General features: G+C 44.8%; 1 protein-coding gene across 3 annotated transcripts in view; it reads right to left on the minus strand.

The window, feature by feature from the left end:
• gprc5bb (G protein-coupled receptor, class C, group 5, member Bb) overlaps window positions 1–6,619 on the minus strand; it is a 25,200-nt gene extending 18,581 nt beyond the window's left edge. For 2 of the 3 annotated variants that reach the window (XM_061222352.1, XM_061222344.1), the window contains exon 1: window positions 6,087–6,606. The gene's annotated coding sequence lies outside the window, so the exon portion shown is untranslated. Of the gene's footprint in view, window positions 1–6,086 lie in introns of all 3 variants that reach the window. The other variant, XM_061222336.1, reaches the window with a different exon arrangement.
• Between the last annotated feature and the right edge of the window lie 3,507 nt (window positions 6,620–10,126).

The raw sequence follows: 10,126 nt of genomic DNA on the forward strand, positions 1-10,126 counted from the left end.
AACCAAATGTACCTTTAAGCCATTAAACACATTGAAAGACCAATGATTTTATGACGGCGCTCTGCCCGTTATTAAAATGCAAGCGTCTGCCAGACATTATCGCACGGAGGCACGACAGGTTGTTTTGATCCTGGATGCTGATTGGCTGAGACCGAGTTCTACCGTGGCGGCATATCTGTTACAGTAACAGTCAGTCAAACAGCGCTTGAACTTTGTGCTGGAAAGGCAGGAATACACCCTGGACAGGTCGCCAGTCCATCGCAGGGCACACACACCATTCACTCACACACTCATGCCTACGGGCAATTTAGACTCTCCAATCGGCCTAACCTGCATGTCTTTGGACTGTGGGAGGAAACCGGAGTACCCGGAGGAAACCCACGCAGACACGGGGAGAACATGCAAACTCCGCACAGAGAGGCCCCGGCCGACGGGGATTCTAACCCAGGACCTCCTTGCTGTGAGGCGGCAGTGCTACCCACTGCACCATCCGTGCCGCCACTTAATAATATGACGAAATAAAAAATAACATCAGTTGTTTGTGTGACCGTTGTGTAAAAGCAGCGCGGGACTGTAGAGCCGGGCCGTGACAGGAACACAGTCAGCATTGTGCTTTGTGTTTGTGTTTGTGTTTGTGTTTGTGCTTTGTGCTGTTCCCCACGCCAGCCCGGTCGGTCATCGTGACTGTGTGTGAACAGCACAGCCTCCGCGGTGGTGTGTACAGCGAACGCGCTCTGGTAGTCATAACAGTCTCTGTTTTATAAAAGGAACACCTCCGTCTCCGCTAATGCGCTGTGACTCACGCACAGGCCGCTTTGCGCAGAGAGAGAGAAACTCTGCCCTCGAGGCCTGGCAAATGGTAAAATGGTAAATGGTTGGCATTTATATAGCGCCTTTATCCGAAGCACTGTACAATTGATGCTTCTCATTCACCCATTCGTACACACACTCACACACCGACGGTGATTGGCTGCCGTGCAAGGCGCCGACCAGCTCGTCAGGAGCATTTGGGGGTTAGGTGTCTTGCTCAGGGACACTTCGACACAGCCCGGGCGGGGGATCGAACCGGCAACCCTCCGACTGCCAGACGACTGCTCTTACTGCCTGAGCCATGTCGCCCCCAAATAGTTTGTTTAACATCTAATAATAAAACAATAATCATATATATATTTTTTTCTAATTGCCTATTAGCTGTGCCCATTGTTGCCACAAGTAAGATTACCAGGGTTCACACACACTCCTCAAATTATGTGACTAAAATTACCCTGAGAAATGACAGAACCTATTGCAGGATTTTGGCTTGCTATGAAGATTCTAGGCGATATATTTAATTTGGTGCTGGTGGTTTGCTGAACCTCATCTCAAAATTATGTTCCTGGATCAGTGCTCAGCAGGCCTGGTGTGAAAATGAGGAAAAACCCATATTCATGTTGACACAATATGACAAGCACTTTCGAGTGCTTCCTCATCTTAAAGTCTGAGCGTCTGAACATAACCAACCTCATCCTGAGTAATAACTATCAAACCTGGGAAGGAACCAGTCCACCATGTTTATTCCCACTAGTCCCAAGCATTTCCTATTTATGTGATAAAAAAAGAAAAATCATATTTCATATTCATATTGCTACATGAGTTTGTATATTTTAGTCCAGTAAATTTTCAGAAATAAAGGTATGAAGTGCTTATTGCTGGGGTTGTACCCTATAGATACATAAAACTGTACCCCTCGTCAGAAATATATAATTAATTAGTACCTTTTTTGCTTGGAAAACTTACTCATTTGTACCCAAAGAGAACATTACTGCACTTTCAGGGTACATTTTGGAAATTTGATCCTTGAAGAACAAACATCACAAGGGGCAGCCTGTAGTGTAGTGGTTAAGGTACATGACTGGGACCCACAAGGTGGTTCAAGCCCTGGTCTAGCTGTGATAAGATCGACACAGGTGTTGGGCACTTGAGCAAGGCCCCTTAACCCCACATTGCTCCAGGGGGGGATTGTCTCCCGCTTAATCTAATCAACTGTAAGTCAGTTTGGATAAAAGCACCAGACAAATGACATGTGATGTAAAAATGTACCTTCACTGTCATGTTATTTCCAAGAGTGTACTTCTAACTCTAGAGTTGATTTAAAACTGCTGTGTAGTTTCTTCAGAGGATGAATAACAGGGAAGTACGATGCTGCAAGGACCAGATTCTCTGAGAAAATGGCTGCATCTCTGTCCTATCCCACTGAATCGCACACACCAGCAGTACCACAGATGCCCAGGCTTAACACAGGGAATATGGCTGCTGTTTGGATGCAGTTTATGAGGAGGCATTCTTTCCCTCTCTCTCTTCCTCTATCTCTTCTTCTCTCTCTGTCTCTCTCTTCCTCAATCTCTCTCTCTCTCTCTCTCTCTCTCTCTCTCTCTCTCTCCGTGTCTCTCTCTGTGTGAATCCTGGTTTTTGTTTTGTCTTGTTGTTTTACTGTGGGAGGATTAATCGCCACGCCTCCTCATCTTGCCGGCAGGTCTGTTTGGAGAAGCTGGGGCTCAGGCAGTTGCAGAAGGCTCAGTCCCTCTACACAAGTATATGCCATCCTCTAGGTTTTCACTTCAACCCTAACAAAGAACACCTCATTCAGCAGCTAGAGGCAGGGCTGCCCAACCCTGTTCCTGGAGCTCTACTGTCATGTAGGTTTTCACTCCAACCCTAACTAAGCACACCTCATTTAACAGTTAGACACCTCATTAATCCGCTATCAGGGGTGCCAAATTAGGCCTGAAATTAAAACGTACAGGACAGTAGATCCTTGGTTGCTTTGTCATGGGTGCCATGACGGAGCTACCGTGTACGATCAACCACCTGACGTGTTTGAACAAACTGGTTCGCCGTTCTCCACAAGAGAGCCCTGTGATTGGTTCCGATGACCCAGAGCTTCACCAACGATGTGGTGATGGAACGTCACTGCTGTTCAAAGAGTTGTATTTATGGTCAAATAAAATACAATAACTTTTTTGACAGTGTAGGTCGCCAGCGCTCTAGGGCTGGGTCTGTGTCCCTATCCGTGTGCCAATGAGGTCGGCCATCACTAAGACCACTTGAGTCCAACAACCCCCCTACTGTCACACCTGGCCCAGCACCTGTTTCACGCTACAACTCCCAACACCCACACTCCCCTCACCCCTGGCCTCTGCTTCCCCCCCGCAGCCCATTGAGGACCAGGGAGCAGGTGCTTCCTGCAGGTTTTGGCGGTTTCTCATTCCTGGAAAAATACATTCTCTCTTCCTAAGTTGCTTTTTCCTCTAAGATAAACAGCATATTTGTGCACTGGGGGTATTCTTCCGAGGTTCTTCCCCTGTGTTTGCCTGTGTTTACACAAACACAAATGCAATATATAATGCATATGTAATATATATATATATATTTCTATATATATTTGTGTGTGTATAAATGTATTCCATGTTCAATCATCGTTTGTCAGGTTGCATTCCTAATCAGGACTTGACCACAGGAAATGCATTTGCTTCATAAATGGGTTGATTAAACAATTAGATACCCTCATCTGCATCCCACACACGGTGCCATTGTTATTGCTCAACTCATCCCTGTATCTGGCCCTCTAATTGAAGCTTGTTAGCGTCTGACAGGCCTGAGAATAGGGGCCATATGCTAATTAGTTTTGGCAATGAACAGAAAGAGTGTGTAATGGACTTCCTTCGCTGGACTAGCAAAACACTCTGGGCAGAAATGAGGATGTTTGTTCCCTCTGAAAAAAAAAAAAATCTCTGCTTTCTGTTATTCAGCCCAGATCACCACAGCAACATTGAACCAATCAGCCGCACTTTTATTACAAGGAGGAAAATCATCATCACTGCCATTGTGACATCATTAGAAATCTGAGTTCAGTTAGAAGAGGGGATCTTCCTGTGCAAGCTCCCCGAACACAGGCTGGAAATGGTGCCATTAATGCATCACAAGTCAAGCTGTCACCCTGAACGCCAAGGCACGCATGTGAGCATACTTACACACTCACACACACACACACACACACACACACACACACACACACAGACAGACAGAAAAACACATACACACACAGACATACAAACACACACACAGACAGACAGAAAAACACATACACACACAGACATACAAACACACATACAGACAAATAGCAAGCATTACTCAGTCATACAAACACACATACCAGCTTCCCCTAAGTGGCTTTTCAAGTCCCCAGACCTGTGCCTACTTACTGCGCATGATTAGAGACCGACCGTTTTCTAGAGACCTTTCAACCTTGAAAAGCGCTAAAAAGACATCAGAGACCACAGGCTCACTGCGAGTAATCCGCGGTGTTAGCTCGTAGTTCATTAGCACTAATGAATAGATTGAGCAATGAAAAATAAACAGCTTAGAAAGTGGCTCAAACCCGGGTGCAAAACCAGTTAAAACTCGCCAAGCTTTAAGTGTCCTGTCGGTGCCGATGGGCAGAGGTCATATTCGATGTCAGCTGATCACGAAACCTGACACGCTATCCACACCCCCTATGGATAATGATTACGACATTTATAAAGACTTTACCACACAAATCATTCCCGTTTTACATCTCCACACCTTGAAGAGAAATCTCAGATAAAAGGGACAACGGGGAAGTTATCAACTGCACTACAATAATTTATTGACGGTCAAGCGGATTGTTTTTAAGCATGATCAAACTTACGTAGCCTACGTACAAAGTCGGCATTATTACTGTCGTCATCGTTCCTCTGTTTGCTAACGTAATGATGAATGGAGAAAAAGACAAACGTGAAATTCGACCTCCGGGGGGGGGATTTAGTTTCAATGGGTCTTGCTCGAGGTCAAGGACACGCGGCTATTTCTCACACTCAATCTAAACAACTGACCCGCTCTCCTCCCAGAATAACAGTGGTCAAATGTTCACAAGGGCCCCGCGATGAGTCATCGCAATTCGTCACCAACGGTGGACAGCGACGGGGAAAACATACTCCGCCAAACTTAAGTGGTGACAGACACAGGAAAATCGTCAACCCAGTTACGGAAAAGGGCACCCTTGAGATGCGCACCACGAATGCAACTTTTTATCCTGCTTGGTAACCTACATTCACTCAAAACATTAACATAACATGTGTAATTCGTTCTACACATGTGCTGTGTCGAGAGTGCTTTGACACAAGTGTTAATTCTGATCACTTTTGGCGTACAATATGAAAGAATACTCGAGAGTCAGTTGACATGTTTACACGTTGGGCCCATTCAAACGACGGCTCACACATTTACTGAGTCAAAATCTCTGCGCACACTCTCTGTGTTAAAATTCTACACAACATATGATAAAAAATGACAATGATCTCTTCTTAGAGTGTTGTAAGATATACTTAAATACAGAATATCGTGTAAAAAAAAAAAAAAACACTCCTACGAAGGCAAGTTAACAGATCAAGCAATAATATAACGTGTTATATCACTTTTATCAACAATATTAGGCTATTCTATATTTATTCAATAATGCTACCTGTTACTTTAATAGTATTGGGTTGATATGATGTATCATTTCTTTATAGCGAAGGCCTTTTAATCGCCGCGTTTTAGGAGTTTAAAAAAGTCACATTATGCCACTCTTCCTCACAGTTATATTGAGACAGCACTGTGCCTAGACCTGGTGCCAAGTTCGAGTGATGTAGACTATCACAAGCAAGCAATGTCCGTCTTCTCTGCTTCGGGGTAATGACTTGGAGAAGACATTTGCTTAGGACGGCGGAATCGAAACTCCTCTCATTAATAAATGAACCACTGCTTGAATTAATAAACAGATGAACAGCGTCAATATCCAGCTGTTCACATTTAAATGCTTGTTAATCCTATTAGAAGGCCACTTGGCTGTCGTTGTAGAACGATAATGATTGGCCGACGGCCAGAACGAGTAGCCAATAGTCTGTATTATCGATCTCCTGACAGACGGCATCAGCAGTGTGTGCCAATTTGGTTGTGAGAATTAAATGCATAATGGTACCAAACTGCAGTAAACAAATAAAAAAAAGTGTCATTATTTTTTGGAGGAAAGCCCGTGGTAGACTCACCTGCTCTTGCCTCCGTCACCGTCCGGGATAGGAGCTCACCAGAGGCGGGTGTCAGTACCGCGTCTGTATTCCGATTGGGAGTGAAACGCTCGTCCGTTAATCGGGCACATGGAAATATGCGTTCGCAATCCAAGCTGTTCCTATGGAGAAACGGAGCTATTTGTTTCTCTGTTTCTGTGGCTTTGCGCTGTCGGCTCGTCGGCAATTATGACTCATACGGCTAATAATAATACAACAATTAAACAATCCGAGAAGTATCACCGTGGACTAGTTTCCATACACTCTCCGCGGTCCGGTTCTTGTCCGAGCAATAACATTTGTTAGCCCTTCTCTCTCTCTCTCTCTCTCTCTCTCTCTCTCTCTCTCTCTCTCTCTCTCTCTCTCTCTCTCTCACGCGCGTCTTCAGCTGTCCAACTCGATCAGTTTTTTTCTGGGAGGCGCGCCGCGGTAGAGGTCCCGTTCGCACGCGGACGCACAGCCCTGTCCGAGTTTAGTTTGTTGTGGTAGCGGCTGGCTGGCCGGCGCTGCGCGCTCTGTGGCTGATGTCCAGGTGAGACCGCGTCACTGCATGTCACTTTCAGCAACGGCGCGGATGCGCCGTCAGAAACACCTGTCGCGCGGACTGTTCTGTACCCCCCCCCCATGGCTGTCCATTTCTTACGCAATTAATGGCGACAGGGGAAAGGAATATCCCTGTGAACAGCGGAGTATTTCCCCACATGTTACTGGGCCCACTGGAGCTTAGTTTTGTGGGTTTAGAGGGTCTTATTTCCACCTCTTGATTGGCTACTCTTTCTTTCTGAATATAGCTGTTGCAGTCAACATGAACACACACAACCACACAGATACACAAACACACACAAACACATAGACTCAGAGATACACAGGTACATACTCACATGCACACACACATGCACATGTATAAGCATGGACACACTGACATACACACACACACTCACACATGTACACACACTCACACATGCACATGCACACACACACTCACACATACATATACCCACACTCACACACACCCACTCACACACGCACACATGTACACACACCCACACATGCACGTGCACACACACACTCACAAGCGCACACATGAACACACAATCACACATGCACGTGCACACACACACTCACACACACAAATACCCACACTCACACACACACCCACTCACACACACACACACACATACACACACACACACACACGCACACACACACATACACACACAGCAGCAGGATAGGCAGTAGCAGTAGAAGGCAGGACTCCCTGACAGAGGGCTTAGTCATGGGGCTAATCTGACAGGTGCAGTTTCAGTAAAACCAGGGGGGGCTGATGGAAACTGCCCCTTCACCCTTCACCCTTCACACACAGACACAGCAGGACTGGCTGCTGCTCACGTTGGTCTGACAGGGATCAAATGCACTCACGCTCTGTCAGACTACAATGTACTCACAGCTGATTTGATACCCGACATTTTCACCGCGTGCCTTTAACAAAACGTCTTCTCCACCTATGACCTTTGACCTTTTCAAGGTGTGAGACACGACTCTATGTGTCTCAGAATGCTCCTAACATTCGAATGCTAATTGAACTACTAGGATGGTAGTCACTGAAAACAAGTGCTAGGACACTGACATTTTTTAATTTTTGGAAAAACACAAAAAAGAAAGCCTACTCCTCAAAGGGTTAACTGTTTAATTTTAGCAGCAGAACCCCCGGTGCCAGCTGGCTGACTGCACTGTCCAGGCCATGCTGAATGTGGGGGGAATGTTAAAACTCCTCTCTGGCACCTCAGGCTGGAGCACTGCTGCTTTTTCGGTACTGATGTTGTCCCCCTGTTAAAATTCAACAGTGCAAACGGGTCACAAAATGTCTTCTGCTCCAAGCACCAGAGGTCACCTTGGGCAAAAGGTGTCAGCTAAGGTAAACCTCTTCCTTGGGATTTAAGTCGGAAGACTTACAGGTACTGTACCTATTATCGCTGTTCCTGGTTGTTCCTCTGACATGCACCAATAAATTGTGTCATTTGAGACTTCCAGGTTATGAGTAAGAGCCAAACAGCATTTTCTTTAGCCAACACTTTTATTCAAGACAACCATCATAGCTCTCCTTTCGTGTATTCTGCGTTCTACTGTTCCTATTTCATATTTTACCTGAATTATAATGACTAAATTACAAAAAGAAAAACCTACCTGAACCTGTCACCTTCTGGTTAATCACTATTGCCTCAAATAAAATATAAAGTTTGCAAACTAGCAGAGGTCTAATTTGGCTCAAAAAAACACCTCACAGTCTGACTCATTCTCCAAAAACTTTTTAATAAGACATATTATGAAGCAATTCATTAAACACGCCCAATAAAATGCAATTTCAGTTACTTTGTTCAATTTAAATGAAATGTGTTATCATGCACAGTTTCTCAGATAATGTAAAAAACTCATTATAACCACTTCACTCATAAACGCTTAGCTTTGCTATTTGTGCTTATGGTGAATAGTGCAATTTGAGATAACAATCTTAGGAATGAATGAATGGCATGACTGAAAAGGGGGCGTAATTATGGAAGACACACACGTCTCATAACCCGTGCAATAAAACCAGAACAGCAGTATTAAAAAAAAAGTTTTATAAAAAAAAAAAAAATGCTAGTCAATTACCCTGCACCACTCCAGCCCTGGGGTGGTATAAGCTCATGTTCAAAGCCAAACTGAACGCCTCTGGATGTGTGTTTCTTCGGCTGCTTGCTCACAGGGCAAGGAGGGCCCGTTCACAGCATAAAAATAGCAGCGTCCTGACGGAGGGTCACGCGGGAACACAGACCCTTTCCCCAGTTCTGGGTATGGAGTGTGTTACGGGACACACCCCTCCCGTTCCCTGACTGGAACTTCGATGTCCCTCGCGAATACGAGACGTGGGACGCGAGTTCTTTCCAAGAGCACATGAGTCAAGCACCTTCTCCCGTACAGATTTCTCTCCCACTCAAAAAAGAGCGTTTCGAGAGCAGACGTGCGTTAAAGACAGCAGTCGTTCACGGCAAACCGGTACTATTGAACGATTTTAAATTAACATTCCATTTCGTTCGCCACCAACGGCTTTTTAATACAAATGGATGCGACTTAGGTCTAACAATGCCAGCTAGCTGATTTGTTGCTTACCTCAGGTTTATTTTTTCAAGGTAAGGACAAATATTACATTGATTAAAGGGTATTATAACAGCTAAAGAATTGCCATCTTTTATTCTCTCTGCGTTTTCCCGATTAGCAGGCATTTTTGTTCACTGCGCAAAACCGTTAGTTAACGTTTTGTATTCTAAAAAAAAAAAGTCAGTGTTCTAGAACTCCATTGCTTTCAATCACCAGCGGAGACTGTTACATCAGCGGTACAATGTTCAGTTGAGAACTTTCTCATTACACGTAAAACCGCAAACTAGGGTTAAATAGATTACCTCACCAGCCTTTACCTAATTACCCAGCTGTCAATGGCCGTTTCCCTTCCTCTGTCTCTCCCGTTCCAGGCTGTCCTGCGCAGCGTTTCTTAACAGCCCCTCTAATCAGGAAGTAATCATGTTTATTGATGCTGACCTGTGGTTACGAATGAATCAATTAGCGAATTAATGATTGAGTAAATATTGTAAATGATGAAATGTAAGATTGAGTACAGAAACATACCATAGAAATAACACAGGACTATTTCATATAGTATTGGTGAATTGGAAGCCAGGACACAAAGGATTGATGGTCTTCCTTCCACCATAGAACTCCACTGCCTGCACTGGATGCTACTTAAAGAAATGGATTATCCATCCTGCCTAATTATGGGCCTTATCACCATGGTGACTTGAGCACTGGACTGTCTCTTATCTCTAATTGGGGTGACTTAAGGTTGGCGAGTGGGGGCTTTTCGTATTTGTGTGTGTGTGTGTGAGTGTGTATGTGTGTGTGTATGTGTGTATGTGTGTGTGTGTGTGTGGGTGTGTGAGTGTGTATGTGTGTGTGTGTGTGTGTGTGTGAGTATGTGTGTGTGTGCACTG

The sequence above is a fragment of the Conger conger genome, chromosome 2 (genome assembly GCF_963514075.1).
Source record: "Conger conger chromosome 2, fConCon1.1, whole genome shotgun sequence".
Taxonomy (NCBI): Eukaryota; Metazoa; Chordata; class Actinopteri; order Anguilliformes; family Congridae; genus Conger; species Conger conger.